The sequence below is a fragment of the Silene latifolia genome, chromosome 1 (assembly GCF_048544455.1).
Source record: "Silene latifolia isolate original U9 population chromosome 1, ASM4854445v1, whole genome shotgun sequence".
Classification (NCBI taxonomy): domain Eukaryota; kingdom Viridiplantae; phylum Streptophyta; class Magnoliopsida; order Caryophyllales; family Caryophyllaceae; genus Silene; species Silene latifolia.
The window spans coordinates 103,624,992-103,639,803 of NC_133526.1; positions in this window are offsets into that span (position 1 = coordinate 103,624,992).

Genomic DNA, 14,812 nt, shown 5'->3' on the forward strand with positions numbered 1-14,812 from the left:
TCTTCGGGAAAAGGACAAACTTCGCCTCCAGGAAAGGCGAATACATGAAGATTCGGTTCCCAATACTCAAGACAAGCATCCAAGAAAGGCTTCATCACTTTCACTAATTTGAGACTCAAGATCGTTCCTAAATTAAAAGCACCCATGTCGTGCTTCTCAATGTTTGTAAACTCATTCGTCCATTCCTTTAGACGGTTTCCAAAGGCATCGATAATTTTAAAAAATTTTGAGGGGATATGATAATTTTTATGTAATAGACGGAAGAAGAAGAAGGAATTGTGTGAATAAAAGCTCACCCGATGTCTCTATTTATACTATTCGTTGTTTCCTAAATTCGGTAGAGGACTGACAAACTGGAGAAATGACGCAGCTTCTGCTGCGCCTCTTCCCAGGTCCTTTTCCGTGATTATCGGCCGTGGATCATTCCTTTTCTCCTCTTAGCTATGATTTCCTATTCCTATAGGATATTAATTTGGTAATTTCATCCAACTTACCAATTTTTTTGTTTCATAATTCTTTTCGGGTTCGCTTTTCGAGGCAAGGTCGATATTTTCGCCAAACGCGCACACTTACTCATTTTTTATTCTTTTATTTTTTTAGGGGAATCGTTTCACTCCTCTTTTTTCAATACATTTCACATTTAGACATTTCTTTTAAAATATTTTTTTAGGGGGTAGCCCTCCCTACTCTCCGGTCATTTCGCTCATTTTTGGGCATTTTTTGCGCATTTCTGAGCATTTCCGTCATTTATGGAGATTTTTGTCATTTTCGCTCATTTTCGGGCACTTTTTAACCTTTTTTTCATTTTGCGCCAATTTAGGCCACCTATATGCTACGTGTTTTACTCGTAAATTCTATGTAAATTCCGGCAGCATGACGGCACAAACCGTCACCTACCAAACCTGTTCTTTTAAGCTAACCTGCACGAACAGAAAACACCCAGCAGCAAAGGCACTCAGGCCATTACATACGCAACCAAAAGATAATATATACATCAAACTGGGGGTTCCCGCCCAAAACAAGGTCCGAAAATGTCGAAAATGTACAAAATGTATACAAGACAACAACAAAGAAAAGGACAGCTAGTCCTGGCCGCCACTAAACTCGGCTACGGTCGCCTCAAGAGCAGCGATCTCGGCGTCCCTGGCCTCAAGCTCCCTCAGCAGACGAGCCGTCTCCTCCCGGGACTGCGCTAGCTCACGCTCCAGGTCACGCTCCCTCTGCATATAATGAAGAAATGCCTCATTTCAAGTGAAGTAACATTTCGTTGCAATGAAATTTGAAGTAAAATAAGAAGGGGAGTTAGAGGTCCATACCTGTCGTCCCCGGCCACCTACAAGTGCCTCGATGGCCGTAGCTCGCAGCCGGTTGGCCACCCTCCACAACGCCACGTACCGAGACAGTGCCACCTGCATTCAAATACAAAGAAGGTTAAAAAAAAGAGCAAATTCATTCCAATGCGATAAAATAATGAAGACAGCCAAAGTTGGGAGCTTACCCTCCTCACCAGGTGCTGCCACTCCTCCAAGCCAGCGTCGGTCACCTCTTCGCCAAAGTCACAGAGCTCCGAGATCATCGTCATGCCCGCCGCGTCAGTGTACTCCAACACCTCGGGGTAAGCTGGGGGCTCGACGCCTGCCACCTCGACCTCCTACAAGGTTCAAATGGCTCTTTATTTGACGATCATTCGTCATTTTCCAAATCGATTCAAAACAAGTAGCAAAGTAAAAGTGCTTACCACGATCGGCCAGTACGCCAACCTCCGGTGAACGAAGTCGGAGTACTCCTCGCCAGGAAGAAGAAGGGCGTCACCACTAGCGTTAGCCAAGTCGGCCTCTCTCAGTGCCTCAGAAGGCTCCCCAAACATCGTCCATGAAGGATCGATGGGAACCTTGAAGGTGTCACGAGAGCACTGCCGATTCAAACACTCGCCCAGGTACCACACAGGTCCCATGGACGTCCTCAGCAACAGCCGACTCAAGCTCCTGGGTCGAAGGACATCGGCCACGAAAGCTGGAACGTCATGGTAGTCCTCCCAAGGTCTAGGCACTCACTAAAATAAGGAAATAAGGGGTCATTCCTATGATCGGCTCTAAGTGGGAGGGGGGTCATTCTTATGATCACTTCTAAATAAAAGACAGAAAAGGAAAAGTAACCAGATAAGGATAAAAGGCACTTATGTCCTCCAACATCAGGGCATTCACGCCCCTCCGAAAAACGTCGTAAGAAGAGCGCTGGCTCTTCCTACGGCACACCACCCAGTCCCTCACGACAGGGTACGCCCTCGGCTTAGGCTCCGTCCGCTTGGGCGCAAAGCCGGGGAAGTAGGAGTACACCCACGCCTGTAGATAAGATAGTCATTTATTTTTCTACAATAATGATCTTTCATAAATGCAAACGAAAGGTTCATACCTCCAACAAGAATCCAGGACCGACAGTAGCAGGAGAAGTCCCCTTCTCCATCAGCTCCGGACGTACCATGGCCCTCATGTAACGAGTGAGCACCGCAAAGCCAGGAGTAACCCAGTCCCACCGACCTAGGCTACTCTAGTCAGCAAGAAAGGAAAGGAGCTTCGTCGACAGCCTCTCCCCCTTGTCTCCGAGTTAAATCGAAGGCAAGAACCACCACAGCCACAGACGAGCCCTCTGCTCAGCAGTGCAAGGAGGAGGAGGCACCTTCCTCCCATCCATCGTCACCGTCGTCGGAGCCCTACCCGCAAAGTAGTCCCTGACGTAAGAACTCGGCACCAACTCGGGAACGCTAGCAGCCCCTGCCGCCAGGTTCCAGTCAATCAGCCTCCTCGCCTCGGCCGAGTCTACTCTCATGGCCGTCAATGGCCACACCAAAGTCTCCTCTCCACACGGCAGACCCGAGATTATGCCGTAGTCTTCCAAAGTGACCCCGACCTCTCCAAAAGGCATATGGAAAGTCGAGGTCATGTCCCAATACCGATCAAGGAAAGCTCGAATCAGGCAAAGGTTAGCTTGAATCTTCCTTTCCTTAATCGCCCTCCAAGCTCCGACCAAAGCCCTGAAGGCTCCCAACTCGACGATGGCCTTCACCTCCTCCGTCAGTCTCTCGAAAGCCTCCATCATCGTCGTGTAGCCGGAAAAGGATCTCATGTTCCTGGCAACGTGTATTAATTCAAAACAAAAGCTATCTGTAGCATAACACGAATAAGAAATGAAACGCCAAACAAATAGGAAAGGTAATAGGAAATGACTAGTTCAAAACTTACCAAACTCTGCGCTGTCCGGTAAGACAGGTGGCTCTCTGCCGCCCAAATGTGATGTCTACCATCCCATTTCTCAGCCCACTTGGGTGCACCCACAAGCTGGCGACCACCTCGTCCCACATTGGCCCTCCTCGGGACCTCCTCCTCGATCTCCTCCTGCCTCTCTCCACCCACGAAAGCACGAGAAGGGTCGAAGTCCACGTCCATGGTGGCCCTCCCCGATGTAGAAGGCACATCACATGCAAAATCAAGGTAGACAGGGCTGTGTCAAGCCATGACAAGCCTATTCGAGTTCATTTCAAGCATTTTCAAGCCCTAAAGGGCTTTTCCGGCCATCTTTGGCCATTTCTTCCAAAACCCGACCACACATGTGGAGGGTTGGGGTAAGTCAAGTCTAAGTTCAAGCCTAGTTGCAGGTTTGAGTCGAAATTTCGGCAGCATTTTGCTATAATAGCGATTGTGCCCTAAAAAGTGTCCTGGAACAGTTGTCACAAATCAAAAATTCGACATGATAACAAGTTTACCCATTACACAAAGGTTCCAAAGCACTAAGTTTCATCAAAAATGGACAATCCTAAGGTCATTTTCGAAGCGATTTTCGAAACAGCTGAGAAACCGTCTCATTTTTCGCCAAATGCTCAATACTTGACGAAAATGCAAAAGGAATACATGGTTATGTTCCTAACATTGCCAATTATCCATTTCAAATGTCAATTTTATCAAGCAAATTCGTTTGACGCAAAAACCCCAATTTTTCGACATTAAAGGGGGAAAAACCCTAACTTTTCGGTCCTAATTCAAGCAAAAACGCAAATTTAAAGCAAGGATAAGATACATACCTCGATTAGTCATGATTTATGGCACGAATTGATCAAGTTTTGACGGATTTTGGCTGGAATTTGAGAGGATTTAAGAATAATTGTGTTTTGTATAAATGAAATAAAACACCGGTTTAGTCGTGTTTTTACCCAGACAAGGACAAGTCAAGGAAATGACGCAGCACTAGCCGCGCCCCTTCCAAATAACGCATCTCTTGCTGCGCCTATTCCCCAGCGTCATTCCAGCTCAAAATTCAAAAGTTCGTTATAAGTTAGTTATTCATGGGCCCAAGTTTTGTGCGCCTCTTCTCCAACATCTTATATATTATACTTGGTTCTTTTGGGCGTTCTTTTCGTCCAGACCCGAATTATTTCTCTTAATGGACTGCCAAGCCGTCGCGTTTTATTTCCCAGCAAGGACTCCTTTGAAGCCAGCTCACGGGCTCATCAGTTATTATCAGAATTTTGCTTACAACAACCAAGCGTATTTCCAGCGGTGCTTAGGACGCGCCATTGTCAGTCAGGCCTCATCATTTTCCTCGACGGTATTGAGACACACCTTTATCAATATATTTATATCCCGAGCGAGAGTTCATGACAGCCAATGTTCTTCTCGAGAAGCGGAATTTGTTTGAAAGCAGACACAAGCAGATCTCCCCAGGAATGACTCAATCCAGACAGAGTCATCCATATTTCTCCCCAGCGTAGCAGTATTTTGCAGTATTGTTCCCTCAAGATTTCTTCCACGACGATCAAGATGTTCCTAGTCGTCGATATATGCTTCGCCAGCGATATTTTGTAGTGTTTCTGATGACAATCAAGACATTATATGTTTCCCCAACGAGAGTTTGCTTGTGGACAGAGACATGCAGATTCCCACAGTCAACATCTATATTTTCACAGCGAGAGAGTTTGTTTAAGGACAGAGACAGGCAGATTCTCCAGGTATGGTTTCTTCTTATGGCTGGTGAGCTTCCTTACGTAGTCTAATGGACTTTAAACGACCCTCCCCGATAGTTGACAGACTCTACAATTTTCCCGACGATAGGTCCTTGGTTCAGACCCCTTGAGCCGCCTCGCGTCGCCATAGTCGTCAGGTTGTAATCTTCAATTGACATGATGGCTATACTTTGACTTTCGCCTTGGCCAAGCCTCAGTCAAAGTGGGGGCTCTGTAGATACCTCATTTCTACACCTTCCGTCAACCACCCAGTGATGACTGGGCCGCATGTTTGGTACACGGAACGATTTATGATAGTCCGTAAATTTATCGTCAAGTGATAGCTCAAACACTTGTGTCTACCCCTTAGTCATCATCTACGCGCCGATACGGTCGTTTTGACAGTAATTAGAGTTCATTTGGAGTCCGGGTCAAAAACCGCTTTATTTTCTAAGAAAACGTTTAAAATGCCGAGTCGGAATGTTCTAGAATATTCCGGATATTTATTCCTAAAATTAAATTTATATCTTTTGGTAAAATATATCCCATATATCATATTTTAGGGAATAAGAAAGTAGAGATCCACCGCAATTCCATAATAGAAACGCGAAAATCTTTCTTCCGCAGGAGGAAACCTCTGGGGAAATGACGCAGCAGGTGTTGCGCCTCTTGGAAGGACCGCAGCAGCTGATGCGCCTCTTCTCCATCCTGTTTTGGCTGTTTACGGAATAGTTCCATGATTTATTTCCAAAGTTTGTGTCATTCCAAAACTCTTCACATTTTTTAGTATAAATAGAGACCTCCGGTCTCCATATTTTTCACGCGAGTGTCCGCCCTTCTCTTCTCCCTTTGCATTCTATACCTTGCTCTAAGCATTTGATGCCTACATGCTTGATCAATCGACCATGTAAGCTCAGATCTTTCTGAGTACCAGTCACGTTGCATGACCGACCAATTTGACCACTACACATCAATTAATCAATTAATCTAAAATCCTCCAACGAGGGCACTTTCTATATACATTCGAGTCGAGCAATCACTAACATTAACTTAGTCAATCTCGTTTCGTCAAACATGTAAGTCTGAGGGTGTAAATCCCATCTTTTTTATTGTATTTTATTTTTGTACTCATTATTGTAAGATTTACGTCAAAAGTATATTTAAAACTGATTTTAAAAACCTTTATTCCAAACTGTTTTCACGTAACAGCAGTAACCAGACGTCGAGAAGAAATGCAGCAGTAGCTGCACCTCTTCGAAGGGTCGCATCATCTGCTGCGCCTTTTCCAAAGGTTGTCGCTGCTCCTGCTCTTCTTCTTCTTCCTCGGGTTTTCTGTGTTTTCGTTCCTTTTCGTCTTGTTTTTCTTATTTTGTTTTTTTCAGTACGTAAACAATCTTTTTAATAATTCCTTTTAATAATAACGTTTTATTCTCGACTTAAATCCCTTATAATTCGATATTTGAGGGTTTTCGTCATTAAATCAAACCCGGATGTTAGAAACTCGGTTTGTTCATATCAAGTTTCTGGGATTCGTTCTTTGGTATATATTTCCTTGTTTAATTTCAGTTCGTTAACTTTATTCAATTTTCTTGTTTTGTTCCTTTTGTATTTTTCAACATCGTAAACAAACCTAATTCGTTCTAACTTGTTCTAACTCGTTTTTATCGTTTTATGACGTATCTAGATGTAATTAATATGCTAAACCACTTCAACTTGAGTCTAAACATCAATAACCAATCGTAATTATGCCAAAGAACATTAAAAAATAGTGGTTCTGACTTCACAACCAGAGCTCAACTCAAGAACAGACGCAGGAACAGATGCCCCTCTTCAAAGGGACGCAGCAGATGCTGCGCCTGTTCTGAGATGATTTCTGTTCCTGAACTTCCGTTCTCGCTTTGACCTAGTCCTTAATTACGTGATTAATTAACTAATAATCCTAATATAACTCTTAATCTGACCTATTTTGTCAATTTAATTTCTACCTTTTATTTTTCTCTCTTTGTTTATCTTCAAAATTCCGTCTTAAGTGTACCCTTGACGTAAATCTATTAAACCCTTGTAATCAATTGTAGTTTCAATTATCGTTGTTATTTATCGTTTTTGTTTATGTATGATTTATTTACTTATCTCACACATGCAATCAATTTCTAACTCTCAACGTCGACATTAATAATTGCTAAATTATTTGTTCACCGACATAGTTTAATTCACATGCTAAGATTAATCTGTGGATGTTGCATTGCATGTATATAATCGACAACATATCAAATATGAACGATTTCCCTAATCATTAGTAGAGGCCGCTATCGAGACGGGCGGGATTAGGTGTTCGATTAAAGAGCTTCCTAATATGTACCCTCACCCCTTACTCTAGATCTCTGTGAACATCCGTGTTCATTTGCATCCACAAAAGTCATTCTAGACATAGAATTCTAAGGGTAACGAGTTCTTAGTGTTCATGTCATTACTTTGTGTCTTGACATGATGTGAGGTATTCGAATGGTTCCAATTTCCCATAAAAATTGGTGGCGACTCCATAAATGCAGGCTTATTAAACCTTTCACCGGTTTAAATGCCTCACAAATCGGTAACGGCCCATGACCTGCTTTGGCAATCCAAGGTTCCGTAGGAGAAGTACCACCGCCTTAAACAATCACAAACGCGCGGGTGCGCGCGGCGCGGGTGACCCAAGTCCACACTAAGGTCCTCAGATAAATATTTCCTATAAGGTAATTGATGTGACCAATATTTGAGCATATTTAGTCCCCGAATTAGCCTCGTTCCTATGCTTTTTAGTGCATATTTGGGTCATTTACTATCTTTAGTCCTTTTTTTTGCATATCCTTTGAGATTTTGTTCCCTTGGTAGGAGAGGAGTGCATACCTTGCATTTTCATGGCAAAATAGAGCTAAATTGATCGAATCTAATGACCAAGCATCAAAGTAAAGACAACACTAGAAGACCTTTGTAAATAATGTAGTAGATGGGCAATGATGAAGAAGATCCTTACATCTCCGACAACATCCCGGAGGATTGTTGGAAGAAGAAAAGAAGGAAAGAAGAAACAGCTCACTGGACTGGAATCCGCTCGTCCCTGCATCGGGACGGTCGTCCAAGAGCCACAATCCGAGCATCCTAGCACCAGGCCGCTCGTCCAAGAGCTCCACGGTCCGAGCTCCCACCTACCAAGCCGCTCGTCCACCACCTGCACAATCCACTCGTCCCGACCTTTTGGACGCTCGGATTATTCTCCAGTGCAGCCCGGCTTCTTCTTATTCTACTCGGGATGCGCATATTTTCGAAAGACTAGCAAAAAGGAGACTCGCATCTTTCTTCAGGAGGAGCATTTCCTCAACTTTTCTTAAGAACTTAATCGTCATTTAAGCCCTTAGTAACCCTAATTTGTGCACCTAATCCCCATTATAAATACCCCATTATGCTAATTAGATTATGATGTTCTTCTTATCAATCTTTAGTGTAGTCTATATTATTCTAATGTCTCTTTAATCTTGTAATCAACTTTTAATCAAGTATTAATACAAATCTCATTTCCTTAATTTCTCTAATGTTCATCCTTTATTTTGGGTAATTGAAGATTATTTGGGTTATTTGGAGGATTGACAACCTTCCAATCATTCATCAAGTACTTCTATTATTCTTTGCTTATTATTTTGGAATCATCATTAGGTATAATTCTCTTAATCTCTTTTTAAGTATTTTTAATCATCTTTACTTGTTCATCATGTTTTGCTTTGTTGATATGATTGACAACCTTGTTAACATGTTAAACTTGATATTGAGTGACTAGTTCTTTTAACTAGGGTTAATGGGGAATTAGGAGAAACCAACATGGGGAATGATGCATGCTTAATCTAATATGTTCACATAATTTATTTGCTTGCTTGTTGTGATCTCAACTTATGCACATGTTATGTTTGATGAAATTCGAGCCTATGAATCCTTGCATTTTTTTACCCATCACTTACCTTTTCAATGAGATTTGTAAGACATAAACTAACTCGACTCTCATTAGATCATGCATATAGTTGAGTAGGGAGGATTAAGTCGACTTGTAGGTGTTGTACAATCTAATCGATTCGGCTCCGGGACCCAAACCTTCCTAGGATTGTAAGATATAAACCAACTCGATCCTATCAGAACAATTATTGCTTGCTTATAATTTGAGAATATGTTTGTATGATCAATTCCCATGACTCCCCTATGAACCCATGACACCCTAGTGCATTTAATCAATTGTTTATATCTCATTTTAGTCATCTTGCTTGTTTACTTCTATTGTTATTTAGTTTAGTGATCTTCTTATCTCAACCCAAATTGTGACACCCCTAGACACCACTACTTGCAATCGAAAATCCTACATCAATACCCGTCCCTTGGGATCCAACCTTTACTTGCCTCTTTACTAATAGTAGAGTTGTTTGTGAAGTTATAAATATTGTTTTGGTCTAGGTGCTCCTAACGACAAGTAACCGAAATCTAAGCTCAAAGTGGACCGACCAAACGGTCGTCCATCAAGAAAGACGCTCGTCTTTTTGATGCCAAATTCTGGGATTTCTCCCTAGAAAGGAATCCGAGTGTCCTAAGCAGAAGACGCTCGTCTCAGCTGAAGGAATCCGCTCGTCTTTCCTGCGGTCCGCTCGTCCTGTGGCGTCTTTTTCTGAACCATTTTTTGAAGAATCCGAGCGTCCCGACCCCTGGTCCGCTCGTCTCCCACTGCAGGTTCAAAATTAACGGATCATTTTAAAACCCTCCTCTCCCATTCATTCTCATTTCTTCAAAATACAAACACTACCCAAAACCCAAAAAACCCTCATCCTCTCCATCAACAAAAACAAATTCCCTCAACCAAATTCAACCAAATCAAATCCAAACTCCCTCACAACAAAAATTAATCACTCATTTTGCAACAACAAGTGATTCAAACACCAAAATCTTCAAGTTTTGAGTCGATTTTTAGGATACAAAGCAACATTCATTCATCCTAAATCGATTTGGGCATTACTAGAAATCGAGGATTTCAATCTTTCATTGGTGTAATTAAGCAAGGGAGAATGGCAAGAACAAAAGGTGGAAACAAGGCACCCCAAAAGAAGACACTTTCCAAAAGGCAATTAGCTCTTCAAGCAAAACAAGTATCAAAGGCATTGGTAGTCCATGAGGCAAGGTTGGAGGTTCAAGAACAAAATCCCCCTATGGAAGCTACTACTTCAACTCCGGTCATTGAACAATTATCCGATTATCCGGAGGTAATTTTCACTTCCGACTCTCATAGGGAGAAATTCATTCTCTTTGCTAAGAAAACCATCATGCCTACTAAGTTTATTTGTGAAGATGCATTGTCAAAGTTGGGTGTCCTTGAACAAACTAAGACCTTTTTCGAGTCTATGGGGTTAAGTAAATTGTTTACAATGCAAGAATTGACATACCCCTCCCTTACCTTGGAATTTTTGAGTTCTTTGAAAGTCACAAGGGTGGGACTCGAACCATCATTGAGTTTCGTCTTGAAAATGTTGATAGATGCTTATGTTATGACGAATTTGGTAAGATATTTGGCCTTAGTGATAGTGCAAAATTTAAAAAGATGCCTACCCAGTATGACCCCGCTCCTCTTTGGATGGCAATTTCCAGAAGGAAATTCATACGTTTTCATGATTGTCGTGCTCTCTTAGTCCACCATCCGGGCATTAGAGTATGGCATAAGGTCATTAGGAATACTTTGATAGCTATAAATGGCACAAAGCATCTTACCAAACTTGATTTTATTCTTCTTGAGTCGGCTTTGAACATTGGGAGAGAATTTACCAAGCCATACAATGCTTTACGACTTTTGGTTGATCGATTGCTTAATGTTGATTTTGGCAAAGAAGGCACGCCCTTTATTGCCAATGGAGGACTAGTTACCTATTTGGCTAAGCATTTTAACCGGGGTTTTAACAAGAACAACACTTATGCACCGGTAAAAGGCGGCCATCTTATCGATTTTCCCACCATGATTCTAAAGTTTAAGTGGGTCAAGAACGATACTCTTGACAACAAGTTTGGGTGGTTAACAAAGGAAGCTAGATCCTTCACTTTGCCTAGCAAAATTTGCCGATTGAATGTTCACCGACCGAACTACCTTCTCCCACTCTCCGAAGAGACCGAGTACATCGTTCAACACCAAGGAGACGAAATTGCCGAGCCCTCCTCCTCCATTATCACCCCACCTTACCCATTTGAGTACCACGAGTTCAACCCCAAAGATGTCAAGGAGGGAAATGATTACTTGACTTTACTCATGAGGGAAATGCATAAACAAGCTTACAATGATAGAGTTGATGCTTACAAGGCCCAATATCCGCCCCTTCTACATCTAGCTAGGCAAGGACTTCTTGATCCATCTTGTGCTTTGCCTAGTTGGGCGTATAGGGAAGTATTCTTTCCTAGCACTTCTAGTGATGGTAGACCGGGTAAAGAGGAAATGGTTGTTGATGAGAGTGGTGACCAAGAAGGAGAAGAAGAAGTTCAAGAAGAAGAAGAAGAATAAGTTCAAGAAGAAGAGGAAAGTGAGGAAGAACAGGGAAGTGAAAGTTTAAGTGGACATGATTCCACATCTATGGAGGTTGATGATGCCTCAAACGAGGAAGATGATGATAATGATGATACGATGGGTGAGGACTAGCAAACTTTTGGAGGCTCCTACATTCTTACACCTCCCTTATGGTTTGTCTACTTCTCTTGTTTTTCTTTTATCTTGATCATCTTATGGAGTCCTAGCAACATTGGAGGACTAACACCTTGGCATCATTAAGGTGTTAATTTTTATTGTTCCCGACTTGAAAAATCAAATTTGACAATTTTTAGTTTCATGCATTGCATTCCATGTGCATGAACTCCCTCGAAATTCTTGACATTAGAAATAATGTCTATTTTGGTTTGGGGAAGTCCATACATATGCATTGGGAGCTAATCTAAATTATGCTCTCTACCATAACAAAAACACATGCATCATGTAGTGTAGTTTAGTGTAGTTTGAATTTAGTTTAAAAATCATACATTTTCATTGCATAATTTCCTATCATATTGGCCATTGAGGACAATGCCCATACGAGTGTGGGGATGGGAAATTCTAACTTCACTTTTATACAAAATCCAAAAAAATCAAAAAAAATTTCGAAAAATCCAAAAAAATTGAAAAATTGAAAATCCAAAAACATGTTCATTTCCTTTGTAGTGTAGTCTTGTATATATTGTTTTGTATATATTGTATTTGTTCATCCTTTTTCACATTGATCGACTACGCCATACCGCATGGTATGATCTTTCCAATCTCTTTTTTCCTCTATATGTTAATGACTATGTGGCTTTATTTTGATTGATGCGGTATAAACAATGTGAATCTAGGACTTGCATTTAGATTATTTGGCATATTAGTTGGTAGAAGCATATGCATTAGGATGTATAAATGTTAGTTGCACCATGGCATGTAGTTTGCATGGTTCGAAAATTTTGCGAAACCGTCTATGTGGGACGCTTGACAAGTGTACATAGGCCCTAGTAAATACTTTTTCTTCTTCAGACTTTGCTTGTTAGAGTACTTGTAAAACACCCTAGGATGTGTCATGCTAGTATCCTTTGACCCATGGATTAAGGCATAGTCAAGAGTACCTTGTGGTGTGATAACTCCTTGGCTACCGTTTATTCCAAGGTGACCCTTGAAACCATGCAACCATCATCCATGTTCTACCACAATTTTGTCATCAAAAAGGGAATGGGCACAAAAATTGTTCAAATATTGAGTTCAAGAAATGAAATGAAAAGTCAAAAAGTTTGCAAAATGCATCAAAAAGAAAAGAGGAGTCCAAAAATAAGCACTTCTATGCTTCAAATATAAGGCACCCTCGTTACTAATTGGGGTGACTTTGAAAATGTTCAAAAGAAAATGCAAAAGTTGAAAGTTGTCAAGTATTGAAATGCCAAACATCAAAAGAAATGGCAAAAAGAAAATGTTCTCAAATGTTATATACCACAAGAAATTGGGGGGAAAAACAACAACAAAAGCAAACTCCCAAATGAAACTCAAATCCTATTGATCCCTTTGTCCATCGTATCATTTTTGTGCATGGTAGAGAGGGGACGACCCTTCTTCTTGTCTAGGCAAGAGGAGGAATTCCGCGATCCTCCAGTGTTTCTAACACCATAGGGAGTCTATTCTTGACAAAAGCATTTAACGATTGAGGACAAAGGTACCCTAGCTTGACACAACTTGGAGGTGATTTATTGGTATCCTTCTAGGCTTAGTAGTTTGAAGAAACCATATTTATGAAGGAGTGTGTACCCTTGAATTGCTTCCCCTTTAGATAATTTCCGCCACTTAGATGAGGAAAGTGGCTATTCCTTTTGTAGATGCATCCATTACTTGATTTTGTGTGCTTTAATGATTGGATATGTCGCCATTTTGGCAAGACCCACCTTGCCTTGCAAGAATGCATCCTACCTCATGGTTGTCTTGTTGTGAGTTGAAGGGGCGGAGTGAGACCCGCTAATTGTCTCATATCGGCTATATTAGTAGGTTAGTTTAAATAAGGGTCCTAGTTTTGTCACCTCTTTACTCGGGACGAGCAATGGTTCGGTTTGGGGATATTTGATATGACCAATATTTGAGCATATTTAGTCCCCGAATTGGCCTCGTTCCTATGCTTTTTTGTGCATATTTGGGTCATTTACTATCTTTAGTCCTTTGTTTTGCATATCCTTTGAGGTTTTGTTCCCTTGGTAGGAGAGGAGTGCATACCTTGCATTTTCATGGCAAAATAGAGCTAAATTGATCGAATCTAATGACCAGGCATCAAATTAAAGACAAGACTAGAAGACCTTTGTAAATAATGTAGTAGATGGGCAATGATGAAGAAGATCCTTGCATCTCCGACAAGATCCCGGAGGATTGTTGGAAGAAGAAAAGAAGGAAAGAATAAAAAGCTCACTGGACTGGAATCCGCTCGTCCCAGTATCGAGACGCTCGTCCAAGAGCCACAATCCGAGCGTCCCAGCACCAGGTCGCTCGTCCAAGAGCTCCACAGTCTGAGCTCCCACCTACCAAGCCGCTCGTCCACCACCTGCACAATCCGCTCGTCCCGACCTTTTGGACGCTCGGATTGTTCTCCAGTGCAGCCCGGCTTCTTCTTGTTCTACTCGGGATGCACATATTTTTGAAAGACTAGCAAAAAGGAGACTCGGATCTTTCTTCGAGAGGAGCATTTCCTCAACTTTTCTTAAGGACTTAATCGTCATTTAAGCCCTTAGTAACCCTAATTTGTGTACCTAATCCCCATTATAAATACCCCATTATGCTAATTATATTATGATGTTCTTCTTATCAATATTTAATGTAGTCTATATAATTCTAATCTCTCTTTAATCTTGTAATCAACTTTTAATCAAGTATTAATATAAATCTCATTTCCTTAATTTCTCTATTGTTCATCCTTTAATTTGGGTAATTGAAGATTATTTGGGTTTATTTGGAGGATTGACAACCTTCTAATCATTCATCAAGTACTTCTATTATTCTTTGCTTATTATTTTGGAATCATCATTAGGTATAATTGTAATACCCGCCCTTTTAGAGACCAGTTGAACAACGTTGACCGACCTTGGGAGCAGTGATAGTCCTTAGAAGTGCGTACCAAAGTTATCCTGTGTTTTGAGTTAGGGGTGGTACTCGATAGAGTAGAGGCTACTCGATCGAGTAGCTTGGATACTCGATCGAGTAGGGGCCACTCGATCGAGTAGGTGGGCCACTCGATCGAGTAACGG